This window comes from Cetorhinus maximus, chromosome 1 (genome assembly GCF_964194155.1).
Source record: "Cetorhinus maximus chromosome 1, sCetMax3.hap1.1, whole genome shotgun sequence".
Classification (NCBI taxonomy): domain Eukaryota; kingdom Metazoa; phylum Chordata; class Chondrichthyes; order Lamniformes; family Cetorhinidae; genus Cetorhinus; species Cetorhinus maximus.
This window is the reverse complement of record NC_135879.1, coordinates 154,403,278-154,431,178: the sequence shown is the minus strand read 5'-3', so window position 1 is coordinate 154,431,178 and position 27,901 is coordinate 154,403,278. Positions and strand designations below refer to the sequence as shown.

General features: G+C 41.8%; 1 protein-coding gene across 2 annotated transcripts in view; it reads left to right on the top strand.

Moving 5' to 3' along the window:
* The first annotated feature begins 319 nt into the window (after positions 1-319).
* LOC144684562 (microtubule-associated tumor suppressor 1 homolog) overlaps positions 320-27,901 on the top strand; it is a 213,847-nt gene continuing 186,265 nt past the window's right edge. For both annotated transcript variants that reach the window (XM_078548503.1, XM_078548511.1), the window contains exon 1: positions 320-678. The gene's annotated coding sequence lies outside the window, so the exon portion shown is untranslated. The remainder of the gene's footprint in view (positions 679-27,901) is intronic.

Sequence of the window (27,901 nt, the reverse complement as noted above, 5' to 3'; positions counted from 1 at the left end):
GGACTGCCTTTCTTGCCACTGGATTTGGAGGTTGTTGTAACGGCACTGCAGGTAGTGCTTTGAGGTGCCTGCCAAGTCTTTTTTGAGATTATTGGAAATTGCTCAAGTCTCCACATACTGGGGAAACAACTTGCTGATGGGTATTATTCTTAAACTTTTAAAATCAGTTCTTCAGTAGTGTGCATTTTGTCTAAATGTAGCTTGCTATGCAACAGTTAATGCTAACTTAGCCTGATGGATCAGACACTCCCATTTTAGTGACGAAAGCAGCCAGTTGCTTGCTGTATTTTCAATCAGTTTCTTGATTGGACCCTGAACTGCCGCACACGAGTATTACTACGTTTAGAGAGAGCCAGTCTGTAGAGAGGTGTCTGCAGATTTGTGATGAAGTATTGCCAAGACTTAGCAGATTCCACACTGTCTGAGAAAGTGAATGCTTGCTATTATTGCTGCATGGCTGAGTTAATCTACAAGAGAGCACTCCCATGAGAGTGCCCTTAATGCAAGCTGATGGTTTGGTTTACAGTACAATTCCACTTCTAGAATGTCGCAATCGACAGAGCAGCTAAAGTCAAGCTGCAGATTAATGAATGCATTCAGTAAAGAACTGGCAGACGTGAGAAGCTTTCATTGACTTCTTAGCTTGCTGTCGATGCTTTTTATGATGCATGTTTCATGGTAAGTTGCCTTTTTTATTCTACCAGTGATTCCTCCTGGTTACAAATTTTGTTGCTTTTGAGTGCATTCCAGCAATCTTTTTAAACTGCTTCCAGACCACAGTTAGAACTGGAAAACTTGTAAATGCGATGTTCCAACAAAACTATTTTTGGAGTGGAATCTTTGACTTGCAGTATCACAATGACCAAAGTTTACAGACAAAACACTTTTTTAAAGTTTGTCTTTTTTAAAAAAAAACGATTGGATTGTGGGTGAAAGGGGAAGATCTGATTTTGTAGAATTAACTATTTTGGTAATAAGTTACTAAATGGACGTTTTCGAGAGAATTTAGTAAATCTGCTTTCTTTTTTCCCTAATTAGAAAACTAGCATTAAGTGAAAGGCTTAGCCATGAGCCTTTGTTTACCTGTTTGAAGGCAACCATTTGTTTGTGCCAGGGTGAGTCTTTGGCATGTGCTGCTCTTTCGGTCTCCTAAAAATTGGGGTTTAGAAGGGGATAGAGTTTTCATTCCACTTAGCTTGAGAGTTTAAATGTAAAATTATGTAATAATCTCATTTTTATGCAGCAGTAAGGAAAATTCTGGTTGTGGATTGTTATGCTTGCAAATTGAAATATAGGGCCAAGCAAAATTATATACTAAAAGGAATTGTAACAAAGGTGGTATGGAATTTGCTCTACCAGTCAATGCAAACTTGCTACGGTTTCACTGCAGCTTTAAGTTGTAGCCTGTCTTAGTTTACACAAACAGTATTTTAATTTTTAGGGTCATATTTTACTGAAATCAACATTATTTCAGGTTTCATTGTAAATTTGGACCAGGAACCTTTGTGTTCCTTTTAACCTTTAAGCATGCTATAAGGTATTGACACTAATGGGTAGTAGATGCTTGGTGACATATTATTAGCTCACTGGGATACAAAACCAGAATTTGTGTGAAAGAAAGGAATTTGTGCATAATTGCAAATCTGTGTACAACTGGATTAACACTCGGGTGGTTTTAGCTATTGCTACCAACTGTCTTGTCATGGTGGAATATATAGTCATACATTTATTATTTATTTGTGCATATCACTATCCAGGCCAGCGTCATTATCCATTCTGAATTGTCATTGAAAAGGTGATGGGTGAGCCACCCTCTCGAACTGTGGCAGCCTGTATGATGTAGGTACGCCCTGGCGTGGAGTTCCAGTATTTTGACCCAGTGAGGAGTGAGTGTTTCCAAGTCGAGGTGATGGTGTCATGTCTGCTGGATATATTTGACAAAGTGGCTTTTGTCCTTCTATGCACCATGTTGGTAATGCTGAGGTTGAGTCTGTTATTTTAGGTTAGCTATGGATAAGCTGAGATCTTTGGTAACTTGTAGGGAAATTGGAATCATCTATGAAGATGACAAGACTAGAATGAAGCAGGAAAAGGGTGTTTATGGCAGATGTCATGTGGATAATACAAATGAGAATCAGGTTCAAAGAAAGTTCAGAGTGGAAATGAGGAAAATAATGAATTGAGATGAGACTAGTAGCTAACATAAAAGGAATCCAAAAATTTTGTTTTCTATAGGCATGTATGCAGGGATGGGGCTGACTGGGACCATGGTGGCATAGGGCATAGCTGAGGTATGAAATAAGTACTTAATTGCATTTGTCTTTACCAAGGAAGAAGATGCTGATAACTTTGTGGTGAAGGAGGTGTGGTTGAGATATTGAAGGAGTGAAAAATGAATACGGGAGGTATTATTTAAGTTGGCTGTGCTTAAAAGTTGATATTCATGAGGAAGTAAGGGAGGAAATTAGAGGCACTGACCATATATCCTCCCACCCCCTAAGATACAGGATACAGGGGTGGTGCCAGATGGAAATGTTACACCCTTTTTTTTAAAAAAAAGGGTGCAGTGATGAGACCAACAGCTAGAGGCTAGTCAGTTTAATCTGATGGTGGAAAAGCTTTCTTTGGAAGTATTGTCATGATAATGAAGGAAAAACATCAAATTGTGTCGAGAAATATTGGACTTTAAAAATAAGACCCGAGTTTTTAAAAAATGCACGTAATTCACTGGCTGGAATGCTGCAGGGTGACTCCATAAGAAGTAATAGAACCCCACCCTGTTGCCAAACAAGATACTTCTGAAGACTTCCAGAAACTAATTGCTCTCTCAGGTAGAGACAATAGGAGATGAGTATCACCTCATCAAGAAATCCTGTCAGCAATGCCCGGACTGTGAATTTGCTCCTCACTTGGAACATAAAAAGAAGGGGTTAAAAGTGAGCTGAAAAGCTGCCCCGGTGTCTGTCTATCTGGTGGAGTTCTGAGAGAGAACAAGTGCTGGAAGTTTGACTCAGAGGTAACAGCCACACACACTAATCCTGAAAATCACCATTTTGCAAGTATCCCAATCTCTCTCCCTCTCTGCCAGAGTTAACTATTGGAACCTCGAATCCAACTATTCATCTGCCAGAGTCTATTCTACTGGAACCTCTAATCTCAATGGCTGCAATGTTCAATTACCTATTCCCTATGAGTCAAGAACTGTTCCATATACCATTTTTTAATATACATATATTCATTTACTTCAAGCTAAATTCTTAACTTTTTTAACCTGTATGATCGTATATGCATGTGTTTTATCCTTGTAGTTAATAAACTTACTGTAACTCAAAGTCAGATCAAATTGGCTCCTTCAAAACTAGAATTATTGGGTCTGGGGAAAAAGGTATCCACAAAAAGGATCCTTTTTTGGATTAAATCTTGTTGTGACCAACAGTGGGGGGATGGCTGAATAAAGACAGGGAGCCAGTTCATCTCCCCGGCCCCCCTCCCTCACCTGGGGCATAACAATTTGGAGGTGTCCCAGCCAGATGGTGACAAACTGAGGGGTCTCACCTGGATCAACAACTTTGGGGAGCCTCATCTGGGGGTGGGTCATAACAGTTTGGATTAATAAATGAAAGCTAGCATCAATTAATTTTGAGTTGAGGGTGGATGAGGTTAATGTAGTTGATCTGATGTGCATGGGCTTCCAAAAAGTGTTTGAGGTGGCACACAATAGGCTGTTCAGCAAAGTTAAGCCCCTGGAATAAAAGGGTCAGCGGCAACATGTACATGAATGTAGTATAAAGGTATTTAACATAGCAAAGGTTAATATGGGTTGAGGCAGTAGTACAGGCCTCAGTAATGACATAGGACCTGAGACTCAGCTCAGTTGTGGACTGGACAGAGACCTGTGTAGAAGCATGCAGTTACCTCTTAGCTTGGGCTATGACCTTCATATTTGTACTTGAAGTGTTTATTCATAACGCAACTATGTCCAACCATACCAGGCTCCAAACCTCAGAGACCTAATGAACATAGAACGTGCAATTATGAAGTTGACTGAGTTACAGGAAATACATTGGTGAATGCTTGTTTTTCAGATTAGAGGAAGGTACAGAGTGGTAGAACTGCTTTTCATTAATGACCTAGACTTGGATGTAGGGTATTTTGAAATTTGCTGATGAAACCAACTTGGAAGGAGGAGGATAGTGATAGACTGGTGGGGTGGGTGAGCATATGGCAGAAAATGTTTAATACAGATAGGCATGAAGTGAAGGAGAGGAAATAAAGAATGCAATTGTAAAGAGGCTGCAGGAGCAGAGACTGGGGATCAAGGTGCACAAATTATTGTAGGTGGCAGGGCAGGCTGAAGTGGTGAATAAAGTATATGGGATCCTGGGCTTCATGAGTAGAAATGAGGATATTGAGCCTGTATAAAGTGCTAGGTTGGCTTCAACTTAACAATTCTGTCCAATTCTGGACATCACACTTTTTAGTAGGATCTGAAGGCATTGGAGAGGGTGCAGAAATGATGTTTCCAGGCATGAGTTAGCTGGAGAGATTGGAGAAGCTGGATTGTTCTCAGAAGTTTGAGATTCTATAGCGTTCCTATAGACAGAACAGATGGGGAAAATCCCTTCCTGGAATTGTCAGGAATCAGAGGATACTGTTTTAAGGTGATTGGCAAAAGAAGCAACAGTGACCTGAAGAAAAACTTGCAAGTGAATACACTGCTTGAGATTGTGGTGGATGCATTTCAATCATGGCTTTCAAAAGGTAAAGGGAATTGGATAACTATCTGAAGAGACAACATTTGTGGAGCTACATGGGAAAAGCAGGGAAGTGAGACTAGCTGAGTTGTAGATGCAGAGAACCAGCATGACATGAAGGGACAAATGGCCTCCTTCAATGCTGTGGCCTTCTGATTTGATGTCATGGATTTTATTGCACTTTATTCTTGGGTTACGTATTGTTCAATGCATAGTAATAAATAAAGGTGACTTTAAATGCATTGGATTATTCAGCCTGTTGTAATGACCTTAGACCCAGAAACAGTAGTAGAGAAAATTTGTAATTTCTTTCAAATGTTTGTGGAATTTAATTGTCATATGTTTAAAAAGAATTTGGAGTTTGCATCAATTGTAAAGGGATCAATTGTACCTTGGATAAGGAATGTTGGTCCGTGTGACCGAGTGAGCCTTGACCTGGAAGCAATACCAGCAGGACACAAGCGAATTGCAGACAGTTATAAGCAGGTGAACTTGGAGGGTCAAGGCCCAGATGTAGAAAAAAAGCCAACAGAGGAACACAATTCATGTGAGGGAAGTCAGCATAGCCCTAAGAAAAGGTCAATTTTCTGTTTAGCGGTAAGAAAGAGAATTTGAAGACACTTGGCTTCCTTGTACATGAAAAGGGACTGAATCCTAAAAGAGGTGCAAATAGCTGAGGCATGTGAAAGAGCTGAGTTTGTACTAGAGGGCCAGAATTGTGAGCCATACTATTGGTTGCCTATTGAAAAGAGACTCCAGGTGTACCATCAAGACTGTCAAAAGTCTGCCTTCCTGATGATTTGTATTCATGAAACTGAGGTGAAAGCTTGCTGATAGGACAACCGACCGACCCTGCCTGAATAAAGATCAGCATCTTGTGCAACAGTGTGCGTGGTGTCATGTCTGTGGGTACGCTTTTTTTTTTGCTTTACCTTTGTCATTGGAGGTGCCAGGAGCCATTTGGTAAATTTGATGATTTTCAGTTATGGTTCCCTTGGCGATCATAACATTTCACAGCTCTGTAGAGATCATCAAATTGATTTTGCTCTGTCATGGAGATATTAATGTATATAATGTTATTGGAAATTACTTTAAAATGGACTTGTAGGGTCTGTGTGTGTGTTAACTGGATTAAAACCAGCTAGTCTGGGTGCTTTGGTGGATAGTAGTTTTGAGATGTTAAACAGTAAGATAGAGGATACATTTGCATTTTGTTGAATTCAAACACTGAGGGTGAAATCTTGCACCTAGCTGGGAGACACCAAGCAATATGTTTAAATTACTAATAAAATTTGTACTGTGATAGGGGTTTTATTGGTAGAAGAGGTGCAGTTCAATGAGAATTTGCATTCAAAGGGAAGGCTAGGTATATACAGAAGGGTGTTGTGTGTGGAAGTTAAAAGGCATGGAAGATCTAAGCCGCCTGTAAACCTAGAACAATGCAAAGGAACAAATTGAAAGGAACCTTATTTTGAATTCATAAGATAAAATGTGCTTTGCCTGATGTCTGTTTAAATTCTATGGGTTATGGTTGCCTTGGAAGATTACCTGGGAGTGATTAATTTGAATTTGTTTAATAGTAGTTATGGTAGTAATTTGTAGACATGTGTATATGTTTTAAATTTGTTAAATAATAAATGTTTAAATTTTTTAAAAAAACCTCTGGAGGCTTGGTGGTTTCATTTCTGAATTCAGAGTTGCATCTCAAATATACCAATTGAAAACATAGGTTTTGACAATTGTTTAAAGTTTCCCTCTGGGATTTTAAATAACTCAGCCTTTACCAACTGCTGTGTCATAACAGCTCCTCCTGAGGAATTGAAAGCTTTGAGTGGAAGTTTTTGAGTATGGCAAAAACTTCAAATCCTAATTACAACTACTTTAAATAATAACTATTCTAAAGAGGAATTTGTGTTCACAGCTGAACTTCACTCTAATAGAATTATGTTGTATCTACTGTACAAAAGCTACCCAATTGGCGCTTTGACCAAATTCCATCTTGAGTATAGAGTATTGCCTAGCAACTTTCTGAGCTAGTTCAAAACATGGCCTTTCAAATAATCATTTGAATGTTGTTTTTGTCCTTGCACAGGACGTGGGGCTTGGCCAGCATTTGTTGACCATCCCTAATTGCCCCTGGAAAGGTGATGGTGAGCTGCTTTCTGGAACAGCTGCAGTTCGAGGTGTAGGCACACCCACAGTGCTGTTAGGAAGGGAGTCCCAGCATTTCATCCCAGTGATGGTGAAGGAGCAGCAAGGTAGTTCCAAGTCAGGATGGTGTGCTTGGAGGTGGATGGTCTTGCAGCTTTTGATACAGAATCCTTTGGGTAGGGGAGAGGAGAGTTTTTAACCATGAGCTTTGATCACCAGTGTAAATGTAAACTTGATCCAGAGGAATCGAGATTGGATGTTTTTTTTTTAACACTTCAAATCTCATGATGCACATAATTTTTAGTTGTGCATCTTGTTGAAATTAGATTTTGCTACAATAAATCTATTATGCTGAAAAAATTAAATGCAGTGAGTTCAGGCCTTGTTTGAATGGTCACAAGCTTGAAATTTAGTACTGTGGAGGAGTGTGTTTGGAACAATGACTTGTCATCTTAGTGCTGCTTTTTAGTGCTAATTATTAAATGTGTCAAAACTAGCATTTATTGTCCAACCCTGGGGTAGTGGGCCTGTTGGATACAACTGAAGTGTTAGGCTGCTTCAAAGGTAGGTCGAGTCCTCTCCATTGGCGTGCAACAGAGTCTCTTGGACCAAACTACGTAAGAATGGTCGGTTTCCTTTCTAAAGGAAAATAAACCCAACAGCTTCATGTTCACTTCTTCTTGTTGATAACAGGTTTTTAACATCTTTTAAATTGAATTCAAATTCTCAAAACTGCCAGTATTGGGATTTGAGCTTGCTCTTTCTGGATTTTAAATTAATTTGAATTAATGGTCCTGTAATATAACAATGACACCAACCATGTCTAGTAACTATTACATGTTTAGTGCAAATTTGGATGTATTTTTTAAGATTCCTGGTTGGTGTCTAATGATGAAAATAATTCCACATGGGTTTTCTTAGGTTCAGTGGCACTGGGGCAAAACATAATTTATGATCAAAATTTAATGACCCTGCTAAATTTACAATGCCACAAGTACAAATAATTCCACACAATTTCTTTGTCATGCATACAGTCCACCTGCAGCAAGTCCCTACTAAAGCTGGGGCATCTTAAGTACTAAGTTTGTTCCTAGAAGCAGAAATGACATGCAGCCTAAGAACAACTTGGGCCTTTCCTCCAAGTAGTGTTTAGCTTTTTTCTTAATCAGTTCAATGGAATTTATACATGACTTGACCAACCTTTACCTTTTATGAGCTTTCAAGTAAACACTAAATTTTCTTGCCACCATACTGATGCAACAATCGTGTGGCAACTTGTACAACGCTTAACTTTCAATTTCCTTTAAACCACTGATTTCACCCAAAAATTGCAATTTATTTCAAAAATGTACGTTAAAAAATTCTTTCAGCCCATTGTCCTCATTTTAGATTTGATGTTAATCCCAGGTGTATTTCACCGCTTTCACAATTCCATTTCTCAAACTTTGCTGTTGATTTTGGCGAGCATACCAAATGCCAAGTTTCATAAACTACCAATGTGCTTTAACTACCTGATGGGAAGATGCTTGGAGCATCTGTTTATCATGTTTTAATATCTGAAAAATATCCTTTCAAGAAATAAGTCAGAATGACAAGTTTGGTGAGAGAGTTTTTTAAGAATGGCCTTGAAAGGAGGAGACATTTGGGGAGTAGTGTAGGGATGAGGCAGTTGCCAGTGGTGTGGAAGGAAACTACAAAAATCAGTACCAGAGATTTGTGCTGTAGAAGGTTGATGATTGAGGGAGGTCATAGTGAGGATTTTACATGAAACATGTCAATTAGCAAGGAAAGGGATGGCAGGGAGCAGAACATGGATGACCTTAATGGCAGGCTTGTGAAGTGTTGAAATAGTGGAGTCTGCAAATGACCAAGGCACAGGTGAGGGTTTTAACAGCTGCTGTGCTAGAGTTAGTATGTACGTATAGGTGGAAATAATGTGGGGTCAGAAGCTTGATGGTAAGGTTGTTGAGCCCAGTTTAGATTAAGGCGGTAGAGATTTGAAGTGTTTGTAGTCAGGCATGGGCTTGTGGGAGCTGAGGATTGCCTTTGGTGTTGATGTTTAGCTGGAAATTGTGGCTCAGCAAAAACTGGATATAAAATGAGCACTCTGAACACTGCAGTGAAGCGAGGCACGTCAAGTTGGCATCATCGGGGAACGTACAAAAGCTTTTCCTGTATCCATGGATAATGTTGCTTTGGATAATGTTGCTTGGGGTAGCATGTGTCAGTTATAGATAGCTCTTAGGCCAAAGGTGGTTGCATGGAGGAACAGGGAGGTGGGGGTATTGCTGCAGATCCTGGGGCTATAATCTGATAGACAAAAGTTGAACCAGTGAACTCTGTCTTGCTGAGCTAGACAGTACAGGATAGATGGCCACAGAATCCTTCAACATGGCGCACATGCTCTGCTTCACCAACCATATGCTTGATCAACAGCTTCAGCCGACGCACTGGTCGAGATGCCACCAGGGATGTATCCCTTGAGGCAAGGGTTCAGTACGTGGACTATGGTCTGACTTAGATAGCCACGGTCACAATTTGAGTTGATCCTCATGTTGCACTGGTGGAGCAAGCAGCCTTGGGTTCTTCCTGGCCTGTCATCAATCAGTTGAGGGTTGTTCAAATTTTGTGGAAGTTTGAAAGCTGGGACTTGGCTGAAATGGATGTTTGTGGTCAACTAGGTGGTGTGCCATCAATGTCCTGTGTCACTGGCAAAGTTTTGTTCCTGCTTTGGCATTTTAATTCAAATGCCACCATCTGCTAAGGTGAGGACCCAGGTTTGAATCCTGCTATGGCAGATGATGGAATTTGAATTGAATAACAAACCTGGAATTAAGTCTAATGATGACCATGAAATCGTTGCTGTTTGTCGTCAACCCATCTGGTTCACTAATGTCTTTTTTAGGGAAGGGAATGTGCTGTCCTTGCCTAGTCTGGCTTACATGTGACTCCAGATCCACAGTCATATGGTTGACTCTTAAATGCCATCTGAAGTGGCCCAGCAAGCCACTCGGTTGTATCAAACCGCTATAAAGTTAATAAAATGGAATGAAATCTGACGGGCCACCTGGCATTGACTTTGGCACAGGGCACTACAATAGCAAACCCAGCCCTGTCGACCCTGCAAAGTCCTCCTTCATAACATTTTGGGTTTCTTGCACCTTCACAGTCGTTGTGGAGACCAAATCCTGTTGTCATATTGAGGATACCCTCCATCGTGTTGTGGCACCATCACTGTGCTAAATAGGATAGATTTGCAACAGACCTAGCAGCTCAAAACTGGGCATCCGTGAGGCGCTGCGGGCCATCGGAAACAACAGAATTGTACTTGACCACAATCTGTAATGTCATGGCCTGGCATATCTCCCCTTCTACCATTACCACCAAGCTAGAGGATCAACCCTGGTTCAATGAAGAGTGCAGGAGGGCATGCCAGGAGCAGCACCAGGCATACCTAAGAATGAGGTGTCCACCTGGTGAAGCTATAATACAGCACTGCTTGTGTGCCAAACACCATAAGCAGCAAGTGATAGACAGAGCTAAGTAAGTGATTCCACAGCCAACTGATCAGATCTGTGCTCTGCAGTCCTGCCACATTCAATTGTGAATGGTGGTGCACAATTAAACAACTCACTGGAGGAGGAGGCTCCACCAATATCTGCGTCCTCAATGATGGGGAGCCCAGCATATAGTGCAGAAGATAAGGCTGAAGCATTTGCTACAATATTCAGCCAGAAGTGCCGAGTGGATGGCCCATCATCTCTGGAGGTCCCCAGTCTCAGATGCTAGTTTTCAGCCAATTTGATTCATTCCATATGTTATGATATCAAGTAATGGCTTAAGGCATTGGATAGTGCAAAGGCTATTGGCCCTGACAATATTCTGGCAATAGTACTGAAGACTTGTGCTCCAGAACTTGCCATGCCCCTAGTCAAGCTGTTCCAGTACAGCGACAACACTGGTATCTATCCGGCAATGTGGAGAATTGCCCAGATATGTCCTGTACACAAAGCAGGACATGTCCAGCCTGGCCAATTACCATCCCATCAGTCTACTCTCGATCATCCAGTAAAGTAATGGAAGGGGTCGTGAACAGCACTATATCAAGCGGCACTTGCTTAGCAATAACTTGTTCACTGTTCAGCTTGGGTTCTGCCAGGGTCACTCGGCTTCTGACCTCATTATAGCCTTGGTTTAAACAAGGATGAAAGAGCTGAATTCCCAAGGTGAGTGACTGCCCTTGACATCCAAGCAGCATTTGATCGAGTGTGGCATCAAGGACCCTTAGCAAAGCTGGAGTCAATGGGAATCAGGGAAAATTCTCCACTGGTTGGAGTCATACCTAGCACAAAGGAAGATGGTTGTGGTTTTTGGAGGTCAATCATCTCAGTTCCAGGACATCACTGCAGGAGTTCCTCAGGGTCGTGTCCTAGGCGCAACCATCTTCAGCTGTTTCATCAATTGCCTTCCTTCTGTCAGAAGTGGGGATGTTTGTTGATTGTACTGTTCCCCATTCATGACTCGTCAGATACCGGAGCAATCCATGTCCAAATATAGTAAGACCTGAACAATATCCAGTGACAAGTGGCACTTGTTGTGTGAATGACCATTTCCAACAAGAGAATATCTAATCATTGCCCCCCTTGACACTCAATGGTGTTATCATCACTGAATCCCCCACTATCAACATCTTGCGGGTTACCATTGACCAAAAATTGAACTGGACTAGCCATATAAATACTGTGGCTGCAAGAGTAGGTCAGAGGCTAGGAATTCTGCAGTGAGTGACTCACCAACTGATTCCCCAAAGCCTTTCCACCATCTACAAGGCACAAGTCAGGAGTGTGATGGAATACTCTCCACTTGCCTGAATGAGTGCAGCTCCAACAGCACTCAAAGCTTGACACCATCCACAATACAGTGGCCCAGTTGATTTGGCACCCCTTACACAAACATTCACTCCCTCCACCACTGAACAGTGGCAACAATGTGTACCATTTACAAGATGCACTGCAGGAACCCACCAAGGCTCCTTAGGCGGCACCTTCCAAATCCATGACTGCTACCATCTAGAAGGACAAGGGCAACAGACACATGAGAATACCACCACCTGCAAGTTCACCTCCAAGTCACTCACCATCCTGACTTGGAAATATATATTTATGTTCCTTCACTGTTGCTAGGTTAAAATCTTGGAACACACTCCCTAATAGCACTGTAGGTGTACCTACGTCAGAGACTGTAGCTGTTCAAGAAGGCAGCTTACCACCACAAGGGCAATTAGGGATGGTAATAAATGCTGGTCTAGCCAGCCAAGCTCTCACCCTGTAAATTAATGTGTTTTTTCAATATCCTGTAGTTCAGGGATTGGAGCAGAGATTTATGCAGAGATTGGAGCGATATACACTGCAGTAATGGTTTAAGATTGATCACTTTTTTGGACAGCAACATTTTGCATTTTGAAAGGATAAGAACTCATTTCAAAGATGCAAACAATGGAGGCACAGATTAGGGAGGTGACAGCATAGCTTTCTATGGACTTCACCCATCCCAAGGCCCATCTCCATGGCAATGTGAATCATACTGGCCTTGTATCCAGGAAGGAATGTTAATTTGCTATTCTTGTGACCCCCCCACCCAACACCATTCCATCTTAAACTTCAAACCTGCTACTTAATTTCAGCTGACATTTCTAATAGCTCCCTATGACTTGAACCATCACCATTAGCACAGCTGTTCTGGTCAGGTTGCAGGTGTGAATATCTTGCACCTTCCCAGTAATACAAGCTGGACTCCCTTCAGGCTTGTCAGGATTCAGAGCCGTTTCTATAATCCCCTTCATTCCTTTTTCCACCCATTTGAAGACTCTTTTATGGTTTTGGGACAATCTTGTAAATTTTTATTTGGAACAAATAACCTTCTCAAAGCCTTTATGAAATTATTTTCTGAGACTACTAGAAATTAAAAACAGTGTTCCTTAGTATGCCAAACTGTTTTGGAGCACCCTTGGAAATTGGGTGTACTGAACATGTGCTCATGTTTTGCCCAGATGAACATGTCCGGACAGGCTTTTGGAAGTGGCTGTGACCTTGAGTAAAAACTCAAAGCATTATAAGATGTAATTCTTTCAATAGTTTTCATAATTTGGTTAAATCCTTGTTTTGGAGATGTGAACATTTGCCCCTCATTAACTAATTTAAAACTCTCAATATAAAAATATTAAGGTAACCCAATGGCCTGATTGTGAAATTAGTGAGTTTGAGGATATTTTTCCCTTAGTTGTAATTCAATGACACACCAGAGATACTGGCAGGAAAGTGTGCACAGATGTCAGATTTTGACAGACAGATCAAGTACATGGATCATTTCCAAGCAAGACAATGGCTGATAAAAAGACAAGCCAAACATTTTTGAGTTTGATTTTTCTTCTATTGTGCTTTGGTCTAAAATGGTTGGTTTATGCAAGTGTTAATTTTGGCATAATGTTGAACATGTAAACTACAAGTATGGGCCATCTTGAGCATGTTATATGGTTTTTAATTGGAAGTTGCAAGCCAGTTGTCTGATTGGGTTGCCTCAGGATTTTGGGTGAAGGAACAGACTTTTTTGAATTGCTGGGTCAATTGGCCCAGAACCAGTTATTTAATGCACCATCAATCTGATGCTGTCACCATCACCCTGATGCTGTAACTAAAATGGCCTTGCAGTGTCTTTTCTCTGAGCTGGTGGTATTTGTACATGACCTCCAGAGAGAGGCTGTCCTGTTCTTGCATACTAGTTGTATTATCAATGAAATGCTTTGTGCTCTTTTAAACGGGGTGAAAATAAGCAAATTAAGGCCACATTGTGCAACAGCAGCTGAAATGTGACTCCAAATCAAATCAAGTATTGCAGAATTGTATGCAAAGTCTGTTCTGAGGTAATGGTATTTGTTTCCATATGCATTTGGGTTAGGTTTCCCTCCCACTGTGTATTTAATAGTAAAGTGTTTTTACAGAATTTGTAAATCATAGTCAATAGCTTAGCACTTGAATGGCATTTAATCTTGTTAGCCAAATCTTCATGCAGTAGTATAATGAGTCCATTGTTTCCCCCACAAAGTATTCCTCAACCTCACTCTTGGAATCGGAAGAGGAACAGCAGAGATTGAAAGTTGCATTTGGAGGATGAATTTTTCTTACCTAGGCTGTGATTTTGCTTTGGAAACCAAATGAGTGTCTTGTGCTCAAATTGTGAATGTGTACATTACAATAAAACATCCTCATTAAATTGGAGGTGGTGGGCCTTTAAACTAAATTCCTAATTGGTTATTGATCTTTTTTGTATGAATTCATCAACTTCCATCCACAGACATTGGGCACCCTATGTGCTTAGTAAAAGCACTTCTATACAATGTATGATTTTTTTTTCATCAGATGGTCAAGTTTTGGTTTTGCTGAAGGTCAAATCTTCTACATTTCTAAGATGGCCATTTGTCTCCTCAACTTCATGCCAGTTCCCTGTGGAGCAATCCAGTCAGTCCCAGCCCTGTTTAATCCTTGTAGCCCTGCAGGTTTAATTCTTTAATTCTTAAGTGCCCATCCAATTTCTTTCTGAAATCACTTCCTACTTCCACTATCTTTGTGAACTAAATGTTCCAGGTCAATACCACTTGCTATGTTTTTTTTAAATCTTCCTTATTTCCTGCCTGCATTTCTTGCCCAAAATCTTATCTGTCTCCTGGTCCTGGTAGCTAATAGAGTTTTCCTTGTGACTGGCTTAGATAGGGTAGACATTTATCAAATCCCCTGTCGATCTCCTTTGTTTCAAGGAGAACAACCTCAGCTGCCCCAACCCAACTTTGTAGCTGAACTTCCCCAGCCTTGGAGCCATTCTGGTAAATTTCCTCTACACCCTTTTAAGGACCCCCTCATCCTTCCTAAAGTGTGGTGACCAAAACTGGGTTCAGTGCTCCAATTGGCATCTAACCAGAGCTTTTTAAGGCTCCGCATGGCTTTGTGGGCATTGCTGGCTGGGCCAACATTTATTGTCCTTGGGATGGTGGGGAGCTGCCATCTTGAACTGCTGCAGTCTGTGTTTTAGGAATGTCCACAGTGCTGTTGGGGAGGAAGTTCCTGGGTTTTGACCCAGTGACTGTTCCTGTGAAGTTACTTGTGCATTCTGCCTCTATTGATGACGCCCAGGATCTTGGGCTTTGCTAACCCCTCCCAATATGTCCTGCCACTATTGAAGGATGGATGTACGTGTGTTTCTCTGCTGTGTATTCTTTAGAACTGTGCCATTAAGTGTATATTGCACTGCCCTATCCCTACTGCCAAAGTGCATCACCTCACAGTTCTCTGTAAATTCCACCTGCTGTTTGTCTGCCCATTCTGCTAGTCTGTCTGAAGTGTTGCAGCTGATTCATTTCAGGCTCATTGTTTACCACTCCTCCAAGTTTGGTGTCGTTGGCAGTTTTTAAAATTCTATTGTCTTCCAAGATGCAAGTCATCTATATGTGGGGGAAAAAAAAGCAGTGGTCCTAACACTGACCCTTGGAACACCACCAACTTCCGGTCTCCAAACCAGCTATTTATCACTATTTGCTCTTTTCTGCCGTTGTTATCCAATTGGACACTGACCATCCTAATCCGTGAGCCTCCATTTTGTTAACCAACTTTTTGTGTGCCTTTGAATGCTTTGTTAAAATCCATATAAACAATGTCCTCCTCATTCCCTTCTTCAAACCTATGTTACTTCATCAATGATCTGCCTTTTCTAAATCCTTACATAATACCTATGAGAGCAACAAATTCTAGTTGGATCAGACTTCTAATGGGCTGTGGGGTTGGCTTATTCTTTCTTGTTAAAACTGGGGTAGAGACCAATAATTAACTGTCACAGGATACACCAACTTTTTTTGTGTGGGATAATAGTTTTTGGAACAAAACCCTCTAACCCTAGTTATTGGTGGTTTGCTTAACTTTTGGAAGTTCAGCTAACTGAAGAGTTGAAGTGCACATATCCCTTTTTTGTCTAAATATTTTCAAATCTGAAGGATTTATGGGATGCAAGTAATATTTAAATATAATACTCCATGTTCCTGCCCAAGATGCAAACTCTATTTAAATGTGATGACTTCTGTGATGGTGTAGTTCCCATGTGTGTTTGGAACCTTCTATTAGCTTGCCTGAGTAGTCATGCTTTGCTTAAGTGAAAAATTTTTGGATGAAGTTAGTTTTGAGTTTTTGAGATGGGATTGAAGACTTAATCGTCCAGCCATTATGGTGATCAAGCGTTAATGACTGGCAGTGTTGACATCGGGGCAAAGCCATGATGGTATTTAGCATACAAGGAGAGGATTTGCCCTTGCAATGTCTACACAAATTGTCTGATATGGTTGGAAAGTGATTTTTTGGAGGGGATGGAAACTTTGACATGGAACAAAGACCTCAATTGACCTCAGCACAGATGCCTAAACTACAAATGATTAGTTTGAGGAGATAGCCAAAGCCAGGGTGCAAGATGGTGTTTAGCTGAATTGTTGGGGGGAGCGGGGAGAGGAGGAGATTTGGAGGAGAGGGGGTGGGGGGGGGAAGAGAGGGAGCAGGAACTGTAATGAAGTTCAGAGGACAGAAGGATAATTGACATAAAAATCACTGAATAACTAGCCTGCTAAAGGAAGAGGAGAACAACATTCAAGAAATTTGGTAATGGACTTGGGGATTAGGAGGGTACTAAATGCCTTCAAATGAAGTGGGGAAGGGACAAGGATGAGGCTTTTAAGAGCTGGATTAAAGTAAGGAACCAAGGTGAGACTCAGCAATGAAAGTAAGAACATTCCTTGCCATTAAGGCAATTTCATGGTAGAGCCATAAGATGTAGAGGCTTGAGATGGAGGAAACATTGCTGACCATGTTTGTGCTGATATTGATTGAACCATCCACTTAGATAATGGATGGCTGGAGATTCTTTCAAACCGCATCCTGTTAGTAGGAAATGCCACTTGCATAGCCACTGCATTGTAGCAGTGTGAAACCGCTTCCTTAACCTGTTCAAATTCTGAGATACTTTGCCTTTACAAGTGGGGGCTTTTGGCTTTCTTGATCAGATCATTGTTCGCTGCGTTTCACACAAACTTGCAAATGGGCTTTGTGCTCTATTCTGTTTAAGCTTGCAAGGTAAGTAAGTGGCTCAGTCCCTATTTACAAGATTGCTGATGACGCTAATCTTGTGTGTGGAGCTATACAAATCCCAATGAGGAATTGACCAATGAAAGTATGCTTGTGGTAGACAGTGGACAGCCCATGTGGATTTCTCCAGTTGGCATGTTGAGCAAAGGGAGCATGTTCAGCTGCTTCATGTCTAGTAAATTTGAGCACCAGATGGAGGGTTTCCGCAAGTGTTATTTTGCACTTCAACAGAGCGCTGCTGCCAACCCAAAGACTTTCTGCCTAACTCACAATTGACATTGTGTATGAATTTCAGGGCTAATGTAGTGCCAGTTATGTCAGCTGCATTTCCAATGGATGGCTGAATCAAACAGCATGTTCCTTTTGGTTGTTTGTAATAGGCAGGGTACCCAAAATAGGGTAATATTACATGTAATTCTGGGGTTGAGCAGGACTGGCTGGACAATGAGTGCGCTAATAGTGATGCTAATGCCCGTGACGCCGATTTAAGATAATCAGTCAAGCTCATAGAATGGCCCATTGTTGCTTGCAAGAAGTGACATACATTCATGCGCAGGGACCCATTCTCTGCAAGCCAAAGGAATATGTTCAGTTACCTGGGAGATTGCTCATACTTTCTTGTTGCTTTCTTCATGGCAAATTGCTAACCAATCAGAAGCCACTTCTCCTGCAGTATTAATTGAGATTGAAATTTGGTCTCCTTGCATTTATCCTGAGTGCAAGATGGACCTTGGCAACATGCCTCTTTTATTCTGAGATCTCAACTCACTAAAGACACTTCCTCGTATCCAGCACAGATGCATAGGCAGACAACTGCAGCCATATTAACATAAGGTCACAACTAGCATGAAATGGTGCAGTTCAGGTCCCAATTGGGGGAGGCAGTGGGTGTATATACTTAGTGCCTGGTGTTGCTATTGGATGGTTCACTACCTCAAATCTTCATCTACAGGACCTTCTTAATGAGAAATAACCTTGTAGGCAACACTAAGTATCTACACCCACTGCATCCCCCAATTGGGACCTGAACTGCACCATTTCATGCTAGTTGTGACCTTATGTTAATATGGCTGCAGTTGTCTGCATATGCATCTGTGCTGGATATGAGGAAGTGTCTTTAGTGAGTTGAGATCTCTGGTTAATTGATGCAAAGTATAGGTTTTGTCTGCAAGGAAATTCTCAGAATAAGTTACTAAGGATTTTAAACTTTTTGAGAAGGCAACTTTTTTCTAAGGCGGAAGGTTTGGTTGAAGATATTTGACAGGAGGGAGAAGTTGTAGTTTTGGTTAGGGGCAGATGTTCCTTGTGAAGCTGGAATTCCCATTTTGGGTTCGGAAGAAAATACCTAGATTGAAATGAGACCAATTCGACCGTTTAGCTCATGAGGCTAAAGCTTATTTTTTCAAAAGGCTGTTGTCACTCAATGGGATGTGGGTGTTGGTGGCTCAACCAGCATTCATTGTCCATCCCTAATTGCCCTTGAAGGGTGTGGTGGTGAGCTGCTTTCTTGAACTGTTGCAGTCCTTGTGGTATAGGTACACCTACAGTGCTGTTAGGGAGTTCCAGGATTTCCACCCTCGGTGGTTTCCTCTAAGTGGTGTTCAACATGGAGTACTGATTCTTTAGCTGAGGGGCGGGGGGTTGGAGTATGTGGTAATCAGCAGTAGGTTTCCTTGCCCTTGTTTGACCTGATGCCATGAGACTTCATTGACTCTGGACCCATGTTGAGAACTCCCAGGGCAACTCCCTCCTGACTGGTATACTACTGTGCTGCCACCTCTGGGTCTGCCCTGTCAATGGGACAGGGCATACCCAGGGATGGTGGTGTCTGGGAGATTCTGAAGGTACGATTCCGTGCGTATGACTATGGGCTGTTTGGCTGTAGCAATGTTGTAAATGACACTTGGGATTTCTTTTGAGCTTTTTAAAAGTTTTTAAATGTGGACTGTTAAAGTAAGCATACTTGTTTGTTTTTTCTAACGATCTCTGCAGTATTCTGCCAAACATTAATTGTTGTAGTATTCAATTGCAGCTGGTTTAAAATGCTGTGCTCAGCATTAAGCAGTTGCTTGTAGCCACTTTGAAGTTGAGGTTGGGAAAATTTGTTCAGTTACTTGAATGTTTTAACTTAAGGAGTGTGCTGGACTGAATTAAGTGCAGGTGCTAAAGCTGGCTTGATCATTCAGCAGTTGCTGTTTTATTTGAATTTCATGCGTGCACTTTTCCAAGGAAACATGACACTTTTAAATGGAGGATTCAAACTATCTTGTTTGGCTGTTCACAGGAATGCCAGGACTGGAAGTGATAGTTACAACGGAGCAAGACAAAAGATTGGTCAAGAAGAGGTGCAAGTGGTTACAGCAGAATGAGGGCAAGGCTAATTCTGATAAAATGGCCAAGGTTTAATGGTCATCTGACAAAGAAGTAGTGCTTACTGCTGACCTCAAAACTGTTCACATAAGATTTAACGATCTGTGGTGTGAATTGCCTTTTTCCCAATGTCTTCAAATCTGGTGCCAGATTGAAGGGATTTCTAGGCAGCAGCTATGTCGTTGAGCAGCCAGTTATACTGAAGTATTCCTATTCACCAGAGAGCAAACAAGGAAGGAAAACCATTATTCTTTTAACTTTGGGCATACAGGAGGAGGTTAAAATAGAAGCCAAAATATAGATTGAAAATATTTGAATACGAGTTTAATGCAACTTGACATTGAACTAATTTTAAATGGCATTTTGCAGGTAGTGGGGCTATTTAGCAGCTTTAAAAACCCAGTTATACATTCAACAGATGTAACTTCAAACCTTTTGTACGTTAACACAAGTTCTCATCAATTCATTGATTTTTAATTGACTACATTAATGGGGGACTTCAGTGCGCCTTGAAGCAGCGAATCACTGACTACGTCTAGATTTTTGCATCTAACAGTGCATGTGCGGACTCCAGGATTTGTTGCTTTCCAAGGAATGATGGCCAATGTTGACCGTTACACCATGATCACTACTTGAGCAATGCCCCAGATCATCATCTTATCCTGCTGTTGTTTTCTGTTAGATATGACTGTGCTGAACTTAAGTATTTGAAAACATTGTAACACAGATACACTGTGCATCTGAGGTTAACTGACCTCTTGTTTTATATGGTCCCAAGGTTTGCTCTTGTAGTCCACTTACATTCACTGTGGAACTGCTTGAAACCTGCAAAACTAATCCTGCTGAAGCACCCCCAAGCCAAAATAATGAACCTTCTTTATTTGTTTTTGTCTCATGTTAAATGTGCACTATGTTAAATGTGCACTTATCTATCAGTTCCCTGCTCTTTGTCTTGTTCCCTTACTCAGTCACAGTCTTAATGTTTAAGAACAGTTTAAGGGCTATTGTCTCTGCATCATAAAAATGTGTATGGATAATGTAGAGCTTAACCTACTAGCATCTTACCAGAACAGAATGTAATGTTCCTGCTTGTCCACTTTGTGCATTTCATAGGATTACATAGGATATACAGCACAGAAGCAGGCCATTCAGCCCGAACAGTCCATGCTCCACTCGAGCATCTTCCCATCTTTCCTCCTCTAAATCTATCATCGTAACTCTCTATTCCCTTCTCCCTCATGCTTGCCTAGCATAATGCATCTATACTATGTTTCAACCAACTTGGGGTGATGGTGACATTTGTAGTCATGTCTCTAGATTAGTAATCAAGAGGGCCAGGCTTATGTCCTCAGGACAAGGGTTCAAATCCCACCGTGGCAGGTGGTGGAATTTGAGTTCCATTAATCTGGAATGCAAAGCTAGTCTCACCAATGGTGAACATGAAAGTCAATTGCTATAAAAACCCATCTGGTTCACTAATGTCCTTTTTAAGGAAGCAATCTGCCGCCTTTATCCAGTCTGCTTTAGTAACTCTGGACCCACATCGATTATGATTGACTCTAAACTGCCCTTTGAAATGGCATTGCAAGCTACTTGGTGCAAAGGCGATTGGGGATTGGTAACAAATGCTAACCTTGTCAGTGATGCCCACACCTCACGAAAGACTCCCCATGAATGGTAGTGGGTTCTGCATTTTCACAGCTCTGAGTAAATTTTCTTGCAGCAGGTTTGTCAGAAATCTGACTCTGGAAAGTATGCTATATTCCACCCATGTGCTAGATTAACTGCAGAACAAGTTATTTGTTCCTACTGTGGTTGCCAGGGACCTGTTGGTTCCTCAGTGAGTTCCAAGTATTTAACTCTGGTTGCAGAATGACATCTGCCTGGGGAACAGGGCAATCCATACCACATCCTACTTGCCTTAACTCAGGAGAGTTGATTAATTGGTCAAGGAACTTGGGCATGATGTGCATCAGAATCTCGGTTCACAATTTGCCATAAATGGAAATACATTCTAGGATCACCATTAATCAGAAACTGAACTGGACTACAAGAGCAGGTCAGAGGCTGGGATTCCCCAAAGACTGTCCACAGTCTGCAAGTTGCAATCAAGAGTGATGGAATACTCTCCTTGTTGGCTGTGTGGCTCTGATAACGCTCAAGAAGCTCAGACACCATCCAGGACAAAGCAGCCTGCTTGACTGGCACCCCATCCACCACCTACATTTCATGCCCTCCCAAGACCACACCAGTGCAGAGCCCACAAGCAGCTCAGGCAAAGAGGATGCAGTGCTGGAACTGACTTGGGGCATGCTATGATGAAGCAGATGAACTGGGTACCTGAAAATTGCATGGCTTCCACCTAGATCTGCATGAACGCAGGTAGATTGCAAACAGTGACCCTGCCCACCCAAGAAAAGTACACAACCCCATTTTGAGGCCAAACAAAATTTGAAAAAAATTGATTGGTTTGAAAGTGCTGACAAGGAGAAAAATCGGCTTGAATTTGCTAAAAGAGTAGATTAATCAGGCTCTGATGATGGGAAGAAATTGAAAGGAAAGAATTGCTTCATTCAATTTTTTTTTAAAGATTTATCACTGTTCTTGAAGTGGACTTTTTTACTTTAATGTATTATATTTGAAGGCTGTAAAATGCTGACAGTTGACTTGTGCAAGTAGTAAGTACTGGAGAAAGTGGGAAGGGAAATGTCTTGAGACTGGGAAACAGTTGGTTCTTGCACACTCCACAGGAGAAGGTAGAAAGATCGGTCACAATCTTCTCCAAGCTTGTACAATGTTGTAGTTCAGGCAGAATAGTTCCCAAGTTACCAATGACTTGAGCAAAGACAGGAACTGGAAATGGCCCCTGCTCACAATTATTCTCTAAGTCCAGGCGAAGAGGAAAACCCAAGCTGGAAGGCAACCCATTCCCAAACCCCACTTTCATATGAGTTCTGCTGAGACCAGCTCAAGTGTTTGCCACCAGAGGCAAACCCAAGATTGGTGTTAAACCCCATTCCTTTATTCTGCCCTGGTCCCCTCCCTTCTTCCCTGATGACTCAGACTTGGGACTTGTCTCTCTAGCTCTGCTTCTTAAGTGAAGAAGCAAAACAGCTTTAATTAGTTAGCTCTGCTGCTTGGGGCTTTTTAATGGTCATTTTTATTTATTTTTATGAATTCCTGGTTTATTGCTTTGACTTATTTTGCTCAGCCAGTTGTTAGTTTTCTTTATCCCTTTTATGTGCCAAACCAGATCTCGGGAAGTTGCTGTTGGATTCCTTGCTGAAGGGGAATAAGGCTCAAGTCTGATATTTTTTGAGGGCTGGAAAAAGGGGTTTTCTTTGCTCCAATAGAAACAGGAAGTGTTGGAAATGGACAGCATGTCTGGTGACATCTGTGCAGAGAGAGAGATCAGTACCTTTTTGTCAGAACCAGTGCAGATCCTGGACCTGAAAACTAGAGTCTGTTTCTCTCGCCACAGATGCTGCTTGGCCTGCTGAGTGTTGCCAGCATTTTGTATTTATTTCAGATTTCCAGCACCTGTGTACTCTTCTATTATACCACATACTAGGTATTAGTGTTTGGCTTCAATTTAAAATGAGAATTTATTACTCAACGTGTAATTTTTCTGTTAACCAAGCCCACTTGTGTGGATAGAAATAGCATATTTTTGCAAGTGAATTGGCTGGTGTTAATGTGAGAAGATTTTGCTATTAGTAAACTTGAAAGTGAAACCAGGAATCATTTGCTAATAGAATATGTCACTATTAGTTCAAGATATTCTCATTTGTATATAGGATTGTTTGCAGTGCTTGAGGTTCAAGTCTTTGGAATTCTGATTATTGAATAGGGCCAGAGGCCAGCTTCAAAAAAGTGGAGATGGTTGCATGAGATGAATGACAAAGTTGTGTGTAGTTGTCTGACAAAGCTCTAAGAACATAATATAAGAAATAGGAGCAGTAGTAGGCCATTTGGCCCTTCAAGCCTGCCCCACCATTCAATAAGATCATGGCTGATCTGCCCCAGGCCTCACTCTTCCGTGCCAGCTCCTCATAACCCTCAACACCCCAACTATTTCAAAAATCCATCTACTTCCTCTTTAAATACTTTCAGTGATCCACCCTCTGAGAGAAAAAATTCCTTTGCATCTCAGTTTTAAATGAGTGTCCCCTTATTCTGTAACTATGTCCCCTAGTTTGAGATTCCCCCCACTAGTGGAAATGTCATCTCAACATGTACCCTGTCAAGCTCCCTCAGAATCTTGTATGTTTCAATAAGGTCACCCCTCATTCGTCTAAACTCTAATGAATAAAGGCCTAACCTGTTTAGCTGTTCTTGATAAGTCAACCCCTTCATCCCAGGAATTGGCCTAGTGAATTGTGTAGTAAAAGTGTATCATATTGAAACCTGAGCTTTCAATGGGTTTTTTATCAATAGAGGCATAAGAGTACAAAAGCCAAGAGGTTCTGCTGTATATAAAAACAGTCGGACCCGACTGTGACTATGGTTCCCAATTCTGGGGACACAAAGAATGTGAAGGTTTTGTAGAGGATCCAGAAGAATTACTAAAATGACTTGGGGATGAGGGGGAGAAGCTGGGGTGGTTCTCCTTGAAGCCAAGCTGCCTGAGGGGATTTGATGGAGGTGGTTTAAATAGAATAAATAGAAACTGTTTCCAAAGGCTGAAGGATTGATAATCAGATGGCCCAAATTTAACTTCATTAAGTTGATTGGTAAAAGAGCCAGAGATGATGTAAGGAAAATAGTGGTTAGGATTTAGAATGTGCTCTCTCTCTCTCTCTCTCTCTCTAATATTGTGGTGGATTCAGATTCTGAAGAAAATAGGATAAATATTTGGAGAAAAGAAATTGTGCAGTGAGGGGCTTGTGATAGGACTAATTGGATTTGTTGTTGAAAGAACTGGTACAGAATTGATGGAATGAATGGCATCCTGTGCTGCACTGTCCTATTCTAATAGGACCCAAAGTGGATTGCAAAGGCACTTGATTGAAGCTGTTGAGAGTTAAGTGGAGGGGAAACGTGGGCAGGGGAGGAGGGAGAAGGGGCTTAGAAACAGAAGCATTAGGGCCCATGATTTCTCTCCCTGGCCATGCTCCCTCCACCACTGATTCACTGGCAGCAGTGTACCATGTACAAGATGCACTGCAGCAACTAGTCTAGCCTCCTTTGATAGCACCTTCCAAATTCATGATCTCTACCACCTAGAAGGCCAAGGGCAGCTAACATGGTAACATCACATGCAAGATTCCCTCCATATCACACACCATCCTCACTTGGACCTATATCAGCTTTCCTTCATGGTCACTGGGTCAAAATCTTGGAACTCCCTTCGTAACAGCACTGTCCCTACACCAGGCAACTTGCCACCTTCTCTAGGGCAATTATGAATGGCAATAAATGTCGCCTTAATAGTGACACTTATTCCATGGAAGAATACCAATAACTTGGTGCTGTTTTCCTGAGCAAAGCATAGAAACACATATACCTATCTATTACCTTTTGCTAAACTAGTTTTACCAGTTCATATTAAACTTCAATGACTAGAATTTTTGCAACCCACTCGTGACACAAATCTATATACGAGCTCCAGTAACAGTAGCTCAGCTTATTGCAGATTAAAAAAGACTGTCACCTTTTTGAGGTGTGGTGGAAGGGCTGATGCAGTACCCTTTGACCACATCTTGTGATGTGGTATTCTGGATGGTCATTGTTATATACAAAATTTATTTGCTGCAAACTGTTTCAAATTCAGCAGCTCTATGGTCTTCAACATGCTAGCAGTAAGCAATATTGTAAGTTATATGGCTGCACAGGATCCTGACAGTCCTCAAGCAGGCCACATACAAGTCAGCTCCTTTAAACTACTGTGTGCATGGCAATGTGAAAACTGAATAGGGCCATGCACTAAGTTGGTCATGCTCTTCCAAAAAAAAAAGGATATTGGTAATGAGTTTTTTTACCCCCCTCCCTGCTTCCTCTCCACTTGTCTTTTCAGCCACCCAAAAAAAAAGTTTTGTGCTGCTGCTTAAGCATGGATGATTAGTCTTCAAGATTATGCTCAAACTTCAAATCTATATAGGGTTCCTTTCTGAAATGATATACATTGGTCACAAGAATGTATAAAATCCAAACGCAATTCACTTCAGCATAAGGAGCTTGAATAAATCCTGCACCTCACATAATGGTTTTGGACATCTGATTTCATGGAGAAAGGAGATCTAGAATTATTGTTTTTAATTCTGGCAACAGTTATTTGACCCAATTTCATGTGCTAAAACTTAGTCGAAGTGTACTAATATATAAAAGAATGACCTTTGTCAATAACCAACCTTTTTTATTCCTTCATGGGATGTGGACATCACTAGTTAGGCCAGCATTCATTGTCCATGCCGAATTGTCCTTAAGACAGTAGCTCATCACCACCTTAAATTGTTACAGTTCATGTGGTATAGGTACAGTGCTGTTAGGGAGAGAGTTCCAGGATTTTGACCCAGCGACAGTCCAGGAACAACGATACACTTCCAAGTCAGGGTAGTGAGTGGTTTGGAGGGGAACTTGCAGGTGGTGGTGTCCCCATGTGTCTGCTGCCTTTGTCTTTCTGGATGGTAGTGGTCGTGGGTTTGGAAGGTGCTGTCTAAGGAGCCTTCGTGAATTCTTTCAGTTCGTCTCGTAGATGGTGCACACTGCTGCCACGGCATTAGTGGTGGAGGGAGTGAATGGCACCCCATTCACAAGTGGGCTGCTTTGTCCTGAATGGTGTCAAGCTTCTTGAATGTTGTGGGAGCTGCACTCACCCAAGCAAGTGGAGAGTATTCCATCATAATCCTGACTTGTTCCTTGTAGAAGGTGGACAGGCTTTGGGGAGTCAGGAGGTGAGTTACTCGTCACAAGATTCCTATCCCCTGATCTGCTCTTGTAACCACAGAATTTATTTGGCTGGTCCAGTTCAGTTTCTGATCAATGGTAACCCCGTGGATGTTTGTGCGGGATTCAGTGATGGTAATGCCATTGAATGTCAAGGAATGATGCTTAGATTCTCTTATTGGAGATGATCGTTGCCTGGTGCTTGTGTGGCGTGAATGTTACTTGCCACTTGTCAGCCTAAGCTTGGATATTGCCTAAGTCTTGCTGCATTGGACATGGGCTGCTTCAGTATCTGGAGTCGCGAATGGTCAACTGAAGGTCATTGAAGCAGCTGAAGATGGTTAGGTTTAAGACATTATCCTGAGGAATTTCCTGCATTGCTGTCCTGGAACTGAGATGATTGACCTCCAACTACCACAACCATTTTCCTTTGTGCTAGGTATGACTCCAGCAGTGGAGAGTTTCCCCCCCGATTCCCATTGACTGCAGTTTTGCTAGAGCTCTTTGATGCCATACTTGGTCAAATGCTGCCTTAATGCCAAGGGCAGTCACTCTCACCTCACCTTATCTCTGGAATTCAGCTCTTTTGTCCATGTTTGAGCCAAGGCTGTAATGAGCTCAGGAGCTGAGTGACCCTGGTGGAACCCAAACTAAGCATCAGTGAGCAGGTTATTGCTAAGCAAATGCTGCTTAATAGCATTGATGATGCCTTCCAACACTTCACCGCCCCATCAGTCTACTCTCTACCAGTAATTAGCAAGGTTGGATTTGTCCTGCTTTTTGTGTACAAAGACATAGCCAGCAATGTGGAAAATTGTCCCGGTAAATGCCAGTGTTGCTGTATTGGCAAGCTTGGCTAGGAGCATGGCAAGTTCTGGAGCATAAGTCTTTGGTACTATTGCTGGAATATTTTCGGGGCCTATAGCCTTTGCAATATCCAGTGCCTACAGCTGTTTCTTTATATCACATGGAGTGAATTCATTTGGCTGAAGACTGGCACCTGATGCCAGGGACCTCCAGAGGAGACTGTGATGGGCCATCCACTTGGCATCTCTGACTGAAGATTGTCACAAATGCTTCAACCATACCTTTTACACTGACGTGCTGGGCACCCCCACCATTGATACTGGAAATATTTGTGGAGCCGCCTCCAGTGAGTTATTTAATTGTCCGCCACCATTCACGACTGGATGTGGCAGCACTGCAGAGCTTGGATCTGATCTGTTAGTTGTGGAATTGCTTAGCTCTGTCTATCACCTTGCTGCTTATGCTGTTTTGCATGCAAGTGGTTCTGAGTTGTAGCGTCACCAGGTTGACATTTAATTATTAGATATGCCTGGTGCTGCTCCTGGCATGCACTCCTGTACTCTACATTGAACCAGGGTTGATCCCTGGTTTGATGGCAATGGCAGAGTGGGGGATATGCCAGGCCATGAGGTTACAAGTTATGGTTAAGTACAATTCTGCTGCTGATGGCCCTCAGCGCCTCTTGGATGCTCAGTCATGTGGTGTTAGGTCTGTTTGAAATCAATCCCATTTTGCATAGTGTTAGTGCCACACAGCACGATG